The sequence below is a fragment of the Miniopterus natalensis genome, chromosome 6 (assembly GCF_054644295.1).
Source record: "Miniopterus natalensis isolate mMinNat1 chromosome 6, mMinNat1.hap1, whole genome shotgun sequence".
Taxonomy (NCBI): Eukaryota; Metazoa; Chordata; class Mammalia; order Chiroptera; family Miniopteridae; genus Miniopterus; species Miniopterus natalensis.
This window is the reverse complement of record NC_142086.1, coordinates 74,471,210-74,488,225: the sequence shown is the minus strand read 5'-3', so window position 1 is coordinate 74,488,225 and position 17,016 is coordinate 74,471,210. Positions and strand designations below refer to the sequence as shown.

The following is a 17,016-nucleotide window of genomic DNA, read 5'->3' as shown; positions in this document are numbered from 1 at the left end:
ACACAGAAGGACAAAAAAAGCTCTTTAATCTGGAAAAAATTAGATATTAAACATAACATTTTGTTATTGTTTTTCTTTGTAATGAGTTGCATGCTGATATAAGGGCAAGATTGCCTTAAGGAGTAAATTCAACCCTTGTTGAAGTTGAATATGGTTTTCTCTTTTAAAATTGTCTGATAATAATATTAAAACATGCTTGTTATAAAAGGTGAGTCAGTACAGTGCAGAGATTTTAAATAGCAAAGTTAATGACCTCACTTCCCTCTATTATATTATTAGGTAAACAAAACCTAAAGGACTTTGTCACTAGCTGACCTACAAATAAAAAATATTAAAGGAAGATTTTAATGTTGGAGGAAAATGTTAACAGATAGAAATTTAATTCTACTCACAGAAATGAGAAGAACTATAATGTTTAATATGTTGGTAAATATCAAGTGTTTTTCTCATTATTTAATTTAATTAAAAATAAATGATTGACTGGATGTCATCAAAATTTAAGATGTGGGCATCAAAACCCACAATCAAGAAAGTGAAAAGAGAGCCTACACAGTGGGAGAAAATAATATATAATGAATAATAATAAATAATATAGCTGATAAGAGTCTAGTATCTCATATATATATGAGGAAATCTTACAACTCAACAGTGTAAAGACAAAGAAACACATTTGAAGATGGGCAAAGAATTTCAATAGACTTTTCTCCAAAGAAGATATGCATATGGCCAGGGAGCACATGAAGAGACGCTGAACATCATCAGTCATTAGGAAAATGCAAATCAAAACCACAGTGAGATACCACTTCACACACATTAGGGTGGCTATAATATTTTTTTTTTTAAAAGGAAAACAAATATTTATGCAAATGTGGAGAATGAACCATCATTCATTGCTATTGGGGATGTGAAATGGTACAGCTACTATAGAAAACAGTTTGATAGTTCCTCAAAAAGTTCAAGTTGACCATCAGAAACAAAATTCCACTCCTTGTTATATATCCAAGAGAACTGAAAACATATGTTCACAAAAAACTTGTATACAGATATTAATAAGAGTGCTATTTATAATATGTAATCATTGGAACAGCACAAATGCCCATCAGTTGGCAAAGAGATAAACAAAATGTGGCATGTCCATACGACAGAATATTATTTAGCCATAACGAGAAATAAAACCTAGAAAACCCAAGAGCCCGCCATGGTAAAATGAATAAACCAGACAGCTGTGGGGCTAGTCGTGCAGTGGGCTCCCACTCGGAAAGAGTGAACCCGGTACGTGCCGCAGCATCAATGAATGGAAACATTACACAAGTTCAACAGACCAAACGCGAAAGGCTAAATGCCGGATGATTCCATTTATGGAGATGTCCAGAACAGGCAAATCTATAAAGATCTATAAACTCAGTGGTTTTCAGGGGCAGTAGTTGAAACTATTTGGGAGATGAAACTATTCTGGAATTAGTGGCAATGGTTGCTCAACATTGTAAACACACTTAAAGCCACTAAATTGTATACTTTTTGCTAAAAAAAAAAAAAAAGGAATTCAGGAAATGTAAATAAACTTTCAGTGATTTCCTCATCTATAAAATGAGCAATATCATCTCATGGGTAAAAGTTATATTAGATATTAACAGCCAAAATAAGGATTTAATTAACAAACACAAATCCCTCCCTGTTCCTTTCCCCTACACTAACTGCAGGGCCTTCTAGTACTTCACATTTCTTTTACGTTCTTCCTAAATCAACATGCATCAGCAAAAGCACACATCCTTCCAAGGAAACAAATGTTCTTAGGATTTCTCTAGGAAACTGTATTCCCTAGAAAAGCCACCAGCCAAAGAATAGTTAAGGGGGAGGCACAGCACTCTCCATTTACTGTAAGAACATTGCAAGACTGCAAGATGGCAGGGAGCCACATTTTTAATTTATTTTATTTATTTATTTATTTTAAGAGAAGTCCCAGTTACAACACCCAAACTGAGAAGGATTTTTGGGACACTTAGAAACAGATGCATTTATAATGGTTGAGGCTTTTTAAATAGCCCATTATTTGCTTATATTTGAGAAAGTCCATCACATTATAAAGTCTGTTATTAGTGCTCCATGAAAATATAATATACTATTATTATTAATAATCAGAGAAGTTGGTGTTTATTTAATCCAACCACTAGAGTATCATATTTTTAAAAATCAGTCTCAAAGTACATTTTCACTGAGTGCCGTGGATGTGCCCATCATAGTGCTAAGAGTATAAGGATAACCAAAGAAATTATCATTTCTGAAAGCACAAATCACTACAGGCATACAAGAATATTAGCTAATCACATGCAAAAAAAAAAAAAAGTGCTAACACAATCTAATGAGGACTTGTTAGACTATTCAAAATCAACATGAGCCCTTCTTTTTCTTTGTTCCATATATCCCTGATAAGGGATTGAAATTCACTTACAATAGGACTTCAAAATTAAATTCTTATTGCTGGTCCTATTATATTTTTAAAATTTAGGGGATATCTACTCACCCAAAGTAACTCCATCCAGTGATTTATATAAAGTTACGAAAAAATGATTTTAAAACATTTAGGTAGCTCAGATGAAAGTAAGTCATTCATTTTAAGTCATATGAACAATTGATCTAATTATTTAATTACATAACCTTAAGATAGCTATTTCTTATTCCACATGCCATCTCGCTCTTGGAGGCCTTGGAGCCTGGAAGGCTGGGAACAGTGCTCGTCAGGAAGGAAGGAAAGAGATGTTGGAGGGAAGGAGCCCAAGGCATTTCTTCTCTAGGAGGGAGGTCAAACCAGAAGAATATTTAAGACAGTTTGGTGAACTGGAGCCTTGGGCCACTCCAGTAGCACCTCTGCACAGCTGTGGAAAGCTCTGTGGAACTTCCTACCAAGGTCTCCAGGAAAAAGCACAAGTGCTTCTGCTTTGGTCATATGTGTCTCCTTGGTAAGGAGAACCAATGGCCATTTGTTTGATGATGCATGAGTCATTGGTGAACTTACAGAAATAATCTGAAAGGAAGAGGTTTTGCCTTTCAGTCAATCAGCAGCCAGTAAATTAGTTGGAGTAGAAATGGCTCAGAGCTTTAGTTGTTACTGGGTTCAACCTAGTTTCCTGTGATGGATGGGAGTAGAGATCCAGGCAGTGAGGAAGCAAGAAATTTTCAGATGAAAAAGAAATCACGATATGGTCACAGGGTTGTCTCTTTCCTTGATTAACTCCTATTTAAATTCCTACTTTAATCCCCTATAGTGGGTCCCAGCAGAGAATCCTTGCCCACTGAGACAGGACCCTTTCTGAGCAATGAAAGGAGGTTCTTCCAGTAGGAATATAATAGTATATTTTGGAGGTGATCAAGGAAAGAGACAGACTTCACTATGAAAACAATAAATTCCAATATTGCCTAGCACCCATTACTTCACAGTTTATGAATCAATGATTGCACAGACTTCTGAGTTCATAGGGTGAGAATAAATGGAAATAATCAGCATTAAATACCAAGCTTTGTAGTCCTCACCCTGAAGACTGTATTTACAAAACAGCCTTAAGCACTTCTCTGAAGGATCGTTAACCAAAGATCTAGAGAGGAGGATCCTATCTGAGGGCACTGGAATTCAGCAACCACAGCATCACCTTGGTGCTGTAAAGGACCATGGGCTAGCAGTGGAATGTACTGAACACATATATTTACATAGCTCTTCCTTTCTTACCAAAGACAGGAGGAATTTACTGATCTGTACTAAGCCAGTTTCTGAAGTGATAAAATGGAGATAATTATAGCATTCTTTCAAGGCCGCTATAAGGATTAAGAATAATGTACATAAAATTCATATCAAAGTACTAGCAAATATTAGAGTGACAATAAATTATAGCTATTACAGTGGTCACAGGTGTCCCATGAAAGTCCCTACACTCCAGCCATCTTTCTTCTCTCTTGTACCTTTCCTCCTAAATGCATAGGCTCTTTGCCAATATTTCACTTTATCTTATTGCCTTGTACTTAATTTTTATCTCTCTGACCACCTGAAGAATAAGCGGGCACCATTGACTTTTTCTCATCCCAGATTCACTCCTTGACTCCATGACCTGCATCCAATGGCCAAGTCCCACTCAATTCCTACATCTCATTTAGGAGTGGGAAGTCAGGGGATATTAGTAAAGGGTTTATGGATGAAGTAGGGTATGAACTTCACCTTGAAGGATAGGCACAACTGAAATCAAAAAGGACTATACGTTTGCTTTTCAGAATCCCATACAGAACACCAACTTTATTTTGCATTTGCTGTTACAATGCCATTCTTTCTTACTTTAACATTTTGACATAGCATTTCAGCGTGCCAAGAATAGATGATGCCATTATCAGGGACAAAAGAAGTTGGTTTAATTTTTATTGATAACTGACCAGGTTGATTATTTCTGGATGATATGACAGCACCTTAATTTTATTGTTAGATTCAGAGATTCCTGTGCTGTTAAGATCATGAGAGCAGTTGTTTTCAAAATTGTGATTGGTGAAGCCCTGAGTTCCAAGAAGATATCCCAGGACTCCTCCCGGTGAATCTGGAAGGTGAGGCCAAGTCTAGATGCACGCTGCTTGGCTCCAACCCAAGCATTCCACTTCTATTGCTTCATACTCAGTCCTAGATAAGATTTCATTTACAAAATAAAAAATAATTGCAGTTTGAAAACAAACAAACCTTGGAGACTATTTCACATGTGAGGAACCACAGTCTAGTGCAGGAGCATGCTCAATATTATACTTTTTAAAATCTCTAAACCATTTGAGTATTTAGCTCAGCAAATACTTATTGATTGTCCACTCAGTGCTCAGGCCGACAATGATACAAGAAGACAGTTTCTGCCCCTGAAGAGAAGACAATCCAGGATGGCAGTGATTGCGGGCTGTCTGCTTAATAGTCCTCATTTCCTTCTTTTTTTCTAACAAGGTAAAGGCAAGAGTCAATGTGAGCAGTTAAAGGATAACATTTCCCAGGCACTCCTGTAGCTAGGGGTAGTCAATAAAAAGTAAGCTAAGATGCTGGGTGAGACTTCCAGGAAAGTGCCTTAGAGGGGGAATTAGACAGAAAATGCACCCTTTATCTGTTGCATTCTCTTCGTTCTTGCTGGTTGATATGCACATGTCATTGCTGGAATTCTCCTGGATATGTGGCCACCTTAGAGATGGAACCATGTTCTAACTACGTCATTTCAGAAAAACAGAAGGGTCCTAGGAACCTGATGACCTTGAAATGGCCACTCCAGCTCACCTCTGGATTTCCTTTACATAAGGTTAAAAATAACCAACCAACTTGTTTAACCCACAGTTAATATGCCTTTTAAAATAAAGACAGGTAAAGATGCAAATTTAGGGGGATAAGAAATCAGGGTGGTGATAGAACTTTTCGGGAAGTGTAAGGCTCAGAGTAACCCAGACGCTAGGGTTTGGGAAGGGTTCTCAGAAGCGATGTCCAAACCGAGCCTTGTAGAATGAGTTGGAGCTAGCCAAGCAGAGTATGTAAATGGGGCATCAGAGATGTGCAACAGTGTGTGCAGAAACCCAGAGTGGGGTGTAGAGAGGTGACCCAGTGCACTCTGGGAACTTAAAATACTTTAGTGAAGACAGAGCCAAGAGTGAATGGGTGGGCGAGTGGTAAGACTTGAGAAAGGATCATAAAGTATCTTGTTTGACTGAAAAGGGAGGCCACTAAAGGATTTTAAGCAGGGGAGTAACATAACATTTGGATTTAAATATATTATTCTAAATTGAAATGATGGAAAAACAATTAGGAGGCTGTTATAATAATACTGGCAAAATGTAGAGCAAAAAGAGATTAAGAAAAGGGAAATTTTTAGAATGTAGTTACTGCTCATATCAGATAGAGATAATGAATCTGTGAGGAAGAGAGAAGAATCGAGGTTGATGTCTGGGTCCCTGGTGGATAATTTGATCCCCTGATATAAGGAGTCCAGGAGGCAGAGCAGGCTTGACTTAGACTACGTATGGGACCACTTGCAAATGCCAATCATGAAAGGCCAGCCTCCTGAGCCTGCTAGCTCATTCTTCAGTGATGTAGCTAATTTCCTCTATTTCATCTTATTTCTCAGCATCTATCCACTGATCTTCATATGGTATAGAGCATAAGGATTTTCTAATCTAAATATGTCTCCTCCTTTAACATAAAACATATGTCTAAATTTGTCCAGTATGAAAGGCATATGATACAACAGAGGAAAACACGTTTCAATAATAATATGCTCTTCTCTGACACTAACCTTTTTTCCTTCTTCTAGTTGGAGATCAGAAAATCCAAAGAAGATTTTGGATAGCAGGGACACGTTAGTCTAATTGTCCAAACCTCATACCAGGTCTTCTGCTTAACCATTTACACACTTTCTCTGAAACACACATTCTTTTATATTTGAGTGCTTGTTAGGGAGACTTAGTTTAGCCCTAGTCATTGTAATGAGATCAGATTCAAGAAAGAACTTCTAGTGGAGTCTCTGTTGCTAAGGTTGGACCAGACAAGATTACTTTGAATGGATGCAAAATGAGTAATAAAGATGTTCACTAACTAGCAGTAGTTAAAGCCAAACAATTAGTATATCTACAGTCTGGAACCTAAGGAAAGCAGATAGTCAAGGAGTAAATAAAGAGGCATCTTCATATATTTTGCGTTTTTTGCTAATTTCTTCAGCAACTATATGTTAAGCAACTATTATATTCTCATAATCTAGCAACTCAGACAGACAAACACATGAATAAATATGTAATTACAAATTAGAACAAGTACTCTCAAGGAAATGTCAAGCATAATAAAAGACTGTAAGAGAGAGGCCTGATTTAGATTGAGGAGGGGCCATGTAACCGCTAGGGTTTAGCTGCAGAAAGCAGAATCTAAGTTAGGCAGCTTAAACAGGAAGGTATTCATTGCAGAGTATTAAGTGGCTTTCAGAATGAGTGGTAAAGCCGCAGAACTCAGAATAAGCTACCATGAGCAATTCCCTAAGCCGCCACACCGCAGAACTGGACCGCAGGAGGAGCGATTACTGCTGCCAGAATAAGAGGGCTGCAATTCTTGCTGCTGACCCCAGAGCCACATCCCCTCTACTAAGATCTGCACCTTTGAAATGAAGGCCTCCCACCCTGCTTTTCTCTCCAGTCAGCTCAGTTCTGAAGGCTTTCGGGGGAGCTTCTATTTGGTAAACATAAATCATAATCAGAACTCAGCAGCGAGGGACTGTGGGTAATTCGATTTGGAGCTTTCCAGTTCCTCAGTTCAGGAGGCCACACCAAAGGAGGCGGGAGGAGGCAATGAGCAAGGGAACCATAGCCCCCACCACAGGTATGAAGGGAGGCCTTCCCAAGGAAGCAAGTGAGACTTCAGGGAAGAGTGTTCGCCCAGGTGAAGAGAGGGAAGGAGAGAATCACAGGTAGAGACATCAGCGTACATGCAGGCCCAGGGGTAGGACGCACTTGACCCATCTAGACCTTGAAAGAAGCCAGTGAGCCCTGGCTGGGTGGCTCGGTTGGTTGGAGCGTCCTCCCATGGACCAAAGGGTTGCAGGTTCTATTCCGGATCAGGGCACATACCTAGAATGCGGGTTCCATCCTCGGTGGGAGCACTTATGGGAGGCAACCGATGGATGTTTCTCTCTCTCTCTCCCTCTCTCTCTCTCTAAAAAAAAATCAATGAAAACTTGTCCTCAGGTGAGGATTTTTAAAAAAAGAAGCAGCAGCCAGTGAGTCTGAAGGTCAGTTCAGAGGAAGCCGTGGAGGCTGACCCAGGTCAGGTCATGCAGGACCTCATAAGTCAGTCATGTTAACTATTTTAATAAGTTAAAATATAAATTTAACAATTTTAAGTTTCTCTTAAGTCATATTGAAAGATATTTAAGGGTTTTAAGCTGAGGATTACAACAATTATATTAATTTTTTAAAGCTAACTCTGGCTGCTGTGTGTAGAGTGGGTTTTAGAGGGGATCAAGATGAAAGATAGGGAGGGCAGTTGGATGACTTCTGCTGTAGACCTAGTGAATGGTGATGGTGGAGATGGAACAAAGTGAAATGATTCAAAGCATCACCTAGAGGGAGAGGATCAACTGGGCTTGGAGAAAATAAGGGCGGAAACAGACAATGGGCTAGGATTTACTATAGATAAAAATGAAGAGTTACTGCTATACAGTGCAGAAGCACCCCTCCCTGCCCCCAGTGGTAATTTTTACATCAGCATTCCTGAAAAAACAGGGAGGAGAGTATAAACACAGCTCATTCCTTCATTACTTGGCTAGATTCCCAGTTTATACCTTTTGTTATCAGGCGGTGTTAACTCTGTGAGGTCTTGTTTTGTTGTTCTTTTTTTGATGCGTGTGTTTACTACCACCAAGAATTAATTACTGTATCCTACTCCATACCCTTTGCACTCAGAACTACTCTAAGCCTCCAGTTTTGTTATGTTACCTAGGTGCAAAAAAGGAATGGAAAAAATGATAGAATGAGCTCGCTGGGCATGGTTCAGCGGTTGAATGTGGGGCTAGGATCCAGGCGATCGGGGTTTGATTCCCGGTCAGGGCACGTGCCCGGGTTGAGGCTCATCCCCAGTCCGGGGAGTGTGCAGGAGGCAGCCGGTCAATGACTCTCATCATTGATGTTTCTCTCTCTCCCTCTCCCTTCCTCTCTCTGAAATCAATAAAGACATATATTTTTTAAAAAGTTTTTTTCAATGATAGAATGAAAAGAGCTGGGTTAAATGTGAGGGATGGAGGAAAGACTGCAGGTCATAGAGAAAACAGCGAACAGCTGGGGAAATGAACAGAAAACAGATAAGAAGGACAGAACATGAAGTGCCGCAGAGGCAGGGCTCGGCCCTGAGAAGGGGAGCAAAGCAGAATTGAAACGAGTGCGTTTCACGGGCCAGTGCATGGTGTTTCTATTCGAGACCTTGTGTGCGTTTCTAACCTCCGTGAGAAGCGTTTCCCGGGCCTGCACACCTCTGAGGACGCGGCGTAGGTCATCCAGAGCAGCGTGAGCAAGGAAATGGGGAGCCGGAGGTCACCCCGCGAGGCGCCGTCTCTCAGGTGAGGAAGGAGTGGGGGCTAAAATGAAAACACAGAACCTGCAGGCAGGAGGCTAGAAAACTGAGGCAGTCTGAAGGACATAGTGACTAGGAGGAGAGTACAAACCTGAGCATTTCCAAATTTCTCTCTTCTACACCGCCTTTAATTGCTCTTTAACTTAAAATCCTACAATCTGGCTTCTCCTCTCCATTCTTCTGAAATTATTTTACATTCTGGTGACCTCCTAATTTCTTAATATGAAAGCCTTTTCCATAATTATTTTCTGTCTGTTTCATTTAAAAATGAAGTTATGTAGATGTACCTCTTTTTCCCTAAGTTGAAATGCTTCACTATTTTACTGATGGTAAAAGTAATACGTAGTATATGTAAAAAAAATCAAATAGTACAAAGAAGAAATAAAAATCACTCCAAATTCCACAGTTCAGGGCCAAAAGGCTGCAAGCTCTGATATGAATGTGCCTCCCGCCTTTTCCCTTTCGTGGATATGCACTCACGTAGAAAACTACAGTATGTGCAGTTTTACGTAAACACACTGCATTCTGCTTTTCTAACCTGCCTTTTTTCAGTCAGTTATGTCAATAAAGATTTACGTCATTGCCTTTAATGATAGTTCATTTGCTTCTCTGGATAAACATTTTGTTTATGTCTTCCTTTTTACTGAAATGTTTCCAAACATAAAGAAAGGAGGAAGTCTGAATTCTTTGAAGCTGTCAGGACACCCGTGTCAGAGCCAACGGAGCCCACGAAGGGAAAATCACACGCCCTCCGCAGTTGTCAGTGTTGATGTACTTGCAACTGTAATTTTCTTGGTTTTGTCTCTAATAGTTGGATCGATCTACTAAAGAGATGTTTTACATTTTGATAAATATTTTAAATGCTGTTAGAAAAGTTGCTCAAATGAAAATTTCAACTAAGACTTTCTTTTGTTTTCCAAAACCTTGTAAATACTGTTCTGTCATGTGTTTCACTCTTCAAAATGCTCATCCACTGCTCTTTGCATTTCTTTGCAGACTGATAAGGTGGAGTGTCCTTTCAGATGCGCACTGGCCATTGATACTTTTCCTATCTGAAATGCCTTTCAACTCCATTGCCCCCTTTCCTACCACGGTATGTATATTTTAAAATTTAATTTTACTCTATTAAAATTAGCAAAATTAACTCTCCATCTGTTATGTATGTTGCAAGTGTTATTCCTAGTTCTTGAAGTTATCGTCAAACTCATTTATTGTATTTCTGCAGGTCAGAAGTTCTCCCTTATTTGGTGTCAGTCTAGTTGCCCTTCCCTGTATGTTTTCTTTCTCTCTCTTTTTCTTTTTCATTTTGTGTAATATGCTTGGAGGCTTCAAAAGAGCTTCCTCAGTTAGATACTATACAAATTTGGACTCACACATTATTCTAATAATTTAAGGATTTAACTTCCTATAAATATTTGATCAATCTAGAATTTGTTTGGGATATTTTATTTTTCTAACTGGCTACTCAGTTATCATATCACCTTTTTTTTTGCGTAATGAATCTTCCCCCTCTGCCTGACTTTAGATGTCATATATATCACACTAAATTCTCATACATGTGGGTTTATTTCATGGTATCTCTGGTCTTTTCTATTAATGGCAGTTTATTCCTGCACCAGATAGTCATTTTCACATCTGCTATTTTATAATATATTTTACTATATGAAAGCATGTATCTTATTACTTCCTTTTTTCATTTAGAATTCTCTGGGTATTTTTCCACATTTATATTTCCAGTTAAAATTTAGAACCATTTTTTTAATCAAATTAAGAAAAAATCTCATTGGCATTTTAATTAGGGTTTAATACATCTATAAACTATTTTTGGGAAATTGACATTTAAAAAAGTATTTAGTTAACTGTAAGACAAAGAATTGTTTTTTCATTTACTTAAGTCTTCAGTCATGGTCCTTGGTAGTTTTAGAGTTTTCCTTATACTAGTCCTACAGATTTCTTTTTAAGTATATTACTATCTAGATAATTTAATATTTTCATTTTTCAATATTATAAATTATATCCTTGCTTGTGTTATATTTCCTAATTATTATTTATAAAGAAAGCTATATTTTTATAAATTAATTTTTTTATTGGCCACCTTTATAAACTCTTATTTTACTTCATGTTTTTCTGTTTTCTTGAACACTCCATAGAGATTATATTGTCTACAAAAATGATTAATTTTACCTCTTTATTTTTAATGTCATATATTGTATTTTATTCTATTATCTAATTGCATGATGACAATACTCTTGATTTTAATGGAACTTTTCTAGTACAGAAATTTAAAACTGATTATGAGGGAGTCTTTCAAGGCATATTAATAAGTGTGCTGATTAAAAGGGTCTCAGATTTATTAGATTATCCATTACAAAAAGTTAGATGAGCTTCTTTTATATAGTGTCTCAGGACTTTTAGTGTTTTTTACATTTTATGAACTTGTAAGGACATTTTTATTGGAGAAATTCGTAAGTTTATTTGTCCATATCCCAGAGTTAGCCTTCTTAGATACAGAGTTAAGCCCAACGGGGTTTAGTTTTATGTAGAATATACATACCACGAGTGTGTGTGTATGTGTGTGTGTGTGTTACAATCCATGTAATTCTTTTTAAAAAAAAATCAGAAGTGAACAGCGAGTTCATAGATTTACTGGGAAAGGGACAATAGTAGTTCCCCCTTGTCTCATTATAATAATGGTCATTGATAGCAGTAGATAGTCTAGTAAGGAATTGCTTAGTAATGTTTAATGCCTCTTTGTTGACCCTGGATTTATCAGGCTGCCCACGTGCTCCTGGATTCCAGCTGCTAACATTTTATTTAGGGCGCCTATGTGGACATCTATTAGTGGTGCTGGGCTAAAATGTTTATCCGTTTTGGTTCTCACTGAAACATTGTTTTTGAGCTTCGCTGACTTCATTTAAAACGCTATGAAGATTGCTTTCTTTCCTTATGCTCTGGCACAGTTTAAGTCGTGTAGAAATGTTCTGTTGCTTAGAGTTGTGAAACAGATGAAAGGACGGAAGTTAGAGGATTATTATTTTATTTCTCCTTGAGTCGAGTTTCGTAACTTATATTTCCCAGAAATCTGGATGCCTAAACCAGCTTTTCTCACTGATATGTTGCATAAAGTGTATTGTTTTCATTTTTCAATATCTTTTCTATTATGTTATAATTTTGTTTTCTTATTTTTGTTTTAGCTCTTGATTTATGTATTTATTGGCATTTTCAATAAACTACTCTTAGATTTATCATTTTAACTCTCTTGTTTTGGTATTGGATTCTTATAATGTTCTTCTTTTATCTATTTTATTGATCATTTTCTATTTTTGAGTTAAGTAGTCAATTTACTTTTTCTTCTTTAGTAATAAAAAATTGTGTGGTTATAATTTCCCTGTATATATTTTTGGATTCATTATAGGTATTATGTAGGTGGTTCACAATAATTTTTTCTTTTTATATTGTGGTTTTATGATTTTTTTTGACCCAAGAATTATTTTTAAAAATACTTTTAAAATTTCCAAGTTCTGGGGTATTTATTTTAATTTATGCTCAGTGTTTAGTGCAGAAGTTTCATTCCTAAATTAAAAGGCCTTTCATGCTATTTCTCACTTGATGACTAGATACCTATCATGCTGCTGATTCTCCATTGGTAGCAATAGTTACAGCCAAGGGTAGCTGGTCACAGATGGGCTCCCCTGCTCTCAGACCCCTTTGATTTATTTAACAGACCTTAATTAAGGCCCTACAGCATAGTTTGCCAGGTACTGAAAACAGTTCAAAGATAGTATCAAGAGTCTTCGTCTTCAAGGAGATTACTGTTCAGGGATTATTAATAATAATTAAAATCAATTTTTTTTTAAATTGCTTTCTTTTTATTAAAGTCTTTTGATACTTCTAAAAGCTATGTAGCAACATAGTAATAACCATCACTTTCAAACAGGAAAAATCTAATTTATTAGAAGGGGAAAAGAAGCATACGTTTAAGAATCAGGGAAACTCAACTTCTGCCTTTCTAATTAAGTACTTTTTCCCAGGAGCTATATCTGGCTTTAATGGAGTCGTTTTTGATGAACATAAGGCCGGAGTCAGTATGTCTTTCAACGACTGAGAATAATTTTTAACTTACAATTACTGATTGATTTAAGTGAATTAACAACATAGACCCCCCTCTTGTCCAGTATGGTTCTAGAATGGAAATAGTTTTAGAGTAATTATGACATCAACTGGGGAGCAGAAGTAACATAGAAAATAAATTTAAATACACTACAAAATACTTAATAGTTTACAAAGCATAGCCATGAACGTGGCCTCATCTGTAAGGTAATTCTAAGGGAATTTCTTCTTCTATCATAAGGTAGCGGGTTATGTACTGTTCTTCCTTTTGAGCTGGCGTAAATACAATAGAGCAGACGGTCGGGACGATGCGGGGGGCAGGGTAACATGTTAGGAAGGGCAGAGACGGGCAAACCCACTGTGGACTGGGGAGCAGGGAAAGGTTCCTTGGATTGCAGTGTATTGTTTCCTGTTTTAAAATTCTGTTTTCCCGGGGAGGCTCTTTAGATGCTTCTACCCTTATCTGACTCGGTGTGTAGATTTGAACGGGCAATGGCGAGAGGCGGGCTGATGGAAAGCAAGCAAGCCGGGAGGATGCCCGAGAGGAGCGCGAGGCGTGGTCCCCGCCGCCCTCGGCCTCGCTGAACCCCTCGCCGGGCCCCCCCCGAGCCGCGGGCCAAGGCTGGCTTCGGGGTGTCGTGCCGGCTGCGCCCCCTCCCCGGAGACGAGCGGCAGCGCTGTCCCAGCGGCGGGTCCCGCAGCCGGGCCGAGGCCACACGTCGCAGCGATCGGCTGGTGGCCGGGAGGAGCGAGCGCGGCCGCGGGCCCCCGGCTTCTCCGGGCCAACAGAGCGGCCCAGGCGCGTGCACGCCGCCGCGGCGCTGCCGAAGCCCCGTTCTTGCGGGTTCAAGGGCGGCGGGGCCACCGTGGTCCCAGCGGCGCGGCGGCTGCGGGCGGGGGCGGGTCACAGCGCTGAGCGCGGCCACGGGACAGCGCGAGGGCAGCCTCGCGTGGAAACTGCTTCGGTCGGGGCCATGGGCGTCCGTCTGTGCCTTTTTATTTGAACTTGGCTCTGACAAGTGATTTGGACATGACAAGAAACAGAACTTATTTCAGTAGATGTACCTTTTTAATGCAATCATATAATAACGGTACATTTAGCACTAGCATGTAAACGGCGCAGCAGGGCCCTGTTGTACTCTAGTTGGAAAAAACAACCGGCAGAAAATAGCCAGAGAATCAACACAAATTATGGGAGACTTAACCGCTAAATTGTGAATTAAAGCATAAATAACCAATAATATCGAGATTATTTTCTCTCCTATTTAAAAGTGTTTGTAAATACTTCTCAAAAACCTTTTCATTGGAATTACGATTGACCTCTCACATTCGTTACTATCTTCCAAAAGGAAAACCACCCAACTCTTCTCGCACGGGATTCAGTTGCCAGAGCTGTGGCGACACACGGAACGCAAGTTCCACCTGCGAGGGACATGCCGGGCTGAACAGCGTTTTCCTCAGTGCTGGCTTTTGGTGGTGGTCGTTTTCGCTCATTTCGTTTGGACAACTGACATCAGCATCTTAAAATTGCTAAATCCCTTTCAGAGTCCCCGAATGGAAATAGAAAAAGAAAGAAGTGATTCAAAAACATTCGAATAAAGAGAGTAAAGAAATTCTGCAGAAGAAACAAAATCTTTCCTAAGCCAGGAAGAGGAGAGAAAAGGCAAGAGGACACAGAGGAACCAGCAACGCAACTTTGAAGGAAAAGAGAAAAATAATCAAAGGCATTGTGCTGTTACAAAAGGATATAAATTAAATAAAATAAATGGCGCACGGAAATCAAAAGGAAAGGGAGCACTTTCAGTCAAAGGCCCTCTCTGTAGTCAGCAGAGAGTTGGCCCGAAACGGACGCCGGGGCCCAGGCTCACCCGTTGCTGCCGGGCCTGGCGTGTGACTCCGCAGGGCAGTGACGCGCACGGGCTTCCACTGCCAACTGCAAAACCCCGTTTGCCTCAGAGGAGCCAGATCACTTCAGTTTTTCAAATTCTTTGATATAAGACATTTTTGCATCTCCTTGTTTCTTCTTTGCTATTGTTTACTACCCAAAAATTAACCATAATGAACTTGCTACTTTGTACTGACTGAAAATAGCAAAGTGCTCTTTTAATACTTCTGCCTTTACAGGATTAAAATAGTTAACAAGATGGGCAGAAGAGTCCTTGTTCCTCTAGGTCTAATTTCCTGTAGCTATTTTTAATTTCGCTGAGTGTATGTGTCACACTCATGAGTGCCTGATTGTGGATTGGTATCCCAGAAATATTAACTATTTCTTTAATTCTTTCTGACTACGATGAAAGAAAAGAGAGTAAGATTAATCTGTCTGTGATAACTGAAAATCGAATTGAAATTTAGGGCTGTGCTTATACAAAGACAAAAGAAATTATTCAGGGCGTTTCTATGTTTGACAAATGTATTGCGGCTGCTTTGCTTTTAAGTATTTCATTTAGTGTTTCCATTTTAATTTTAATTCATGACCAAAATGAAGCATCTAAAGTGCTTACTGGAGTGCCTGGTACGTGGTAAATGTTCAATAAATACTAACTTATTATAATTAACTTGAAAGTGTGTTTGTATTTCATAGCTTTCACTTTCCATGTAAAATGATGATGTAGCAGAAGCACATTTATATAAAGGTAGAAACCATTAAAATAAAGGTAGAAACCATTAAAATAATAAGGAAACAGGATTAAAAAAAGAGAGGAAGCATGAAATATACATTATTGTTAAAAGGAATTTTTTGGCGATGATTTGTTCTATTCCCTGCTCTGTCATTAATTAGTGTCTACACATACACACACATGCACACGCACACACACACACTTTAGAAATCCATGTCCACTGCAGGAAGGAATAATTTTTAAAATGGATTAATTAGAGTTTCATTTTTCAAAAAAAGAAATACATTTTGGGAAAACATTCTTTATTGGCCTATGTAAAAACAAACAAAACTGCTCTATATTTTTGTTCTGAAAGGTATTCCCCACCCCCCCATTATGCTCTAAAGAAAACAGCAGTGCTTCTTTGTGAACAGAAAGTAGGTATCTCACAAGATCTAGTTTTAAAAATAGTGACAGAATACATGAAGCCCCTTTAATGTATGTGACGTTTCCATCACAAAGAAGTTGTGGAGTGAGAATCACACTTAAAAGGAAAATCTTGTTCTGTCTGGAAAAAGAGGACCATGACACTTTAGGATAATTTGGAAAAAAGTAGGTATACTGATCTTTATTTATGAATTTTGGTCACACAAAAAATGAAGATGTGGGAACCACTAAGGCAGGTGAACATGGCCCAAAGTCATTCCCTAGATTAATAGAAAGAGAAACAAAAAGCCACTTCGGCCCATACAGTGGTTCCAGTGAAGACTGAACTGCTCAGAAGTGGGAACACTGAGAAGCCTCAGGTCTATCTCACTGACAGACTAGTTTAGAGAAAGATAGGCTGTTATAAACTCAAACTACTTAAAATATTAACACATCTAAACTACCAGGAACCTATGAACACATCAAGTTCTAATGCCCTGCAAAACTACAAGCCAATACTTGAAGCTCACGCTTAAAGGGGGAAAGATGGACCAGTCGATGCTTGGTACAGTTGAGTATGGGTATGAGAAAAGAGCCACGTCATACTTTTATTGATATTTCTTTAAACATTATTGTAAAGTTTACTCATTTGGTTTCTAGTTGAGAGAGTCTGTATATGACAGGCACTGTGTTGGGTAATAAAATGTTGGGTCACTTGAAGTTTCCTATCCAAACAGAGCTCAAAGTTTTGTGGATTAAAAAAAACAACAATAAAAAAAACTA

General features: G+C 38.6%; 1 long non-coding RNA gene across 6 annotated transcripts in view; it reads left to right on the top strand.

Moving 5' to 3' along the window:
- The window catches only part of LOC148092950 (uncharacterized), a 213,575-nt gene extending 203,192 nt beyond the window's left edge, over positions 1-10,383 (top strand). For 5 of the 6 annotated variants that reach the window (XR_015714684.1, XR_015714685.1, XR_015714687.1 and 2 more), the window contains 2 exons: positions 4,464-4,578; positions 10,097-10,383. This is a non-coding gene — a long non-coding RNA (uncharacterized LOC148092950). The remainder of the gene's footprint in view (positions 1-4,463; positions 4,579-10,096) is intronic. The other variant, XR_015714686.1, reaches the window with a different exon arrangement.
- The last annotated feature ends 6,633 nt before the right edge of the window (positions 10,384-17,016 follow it).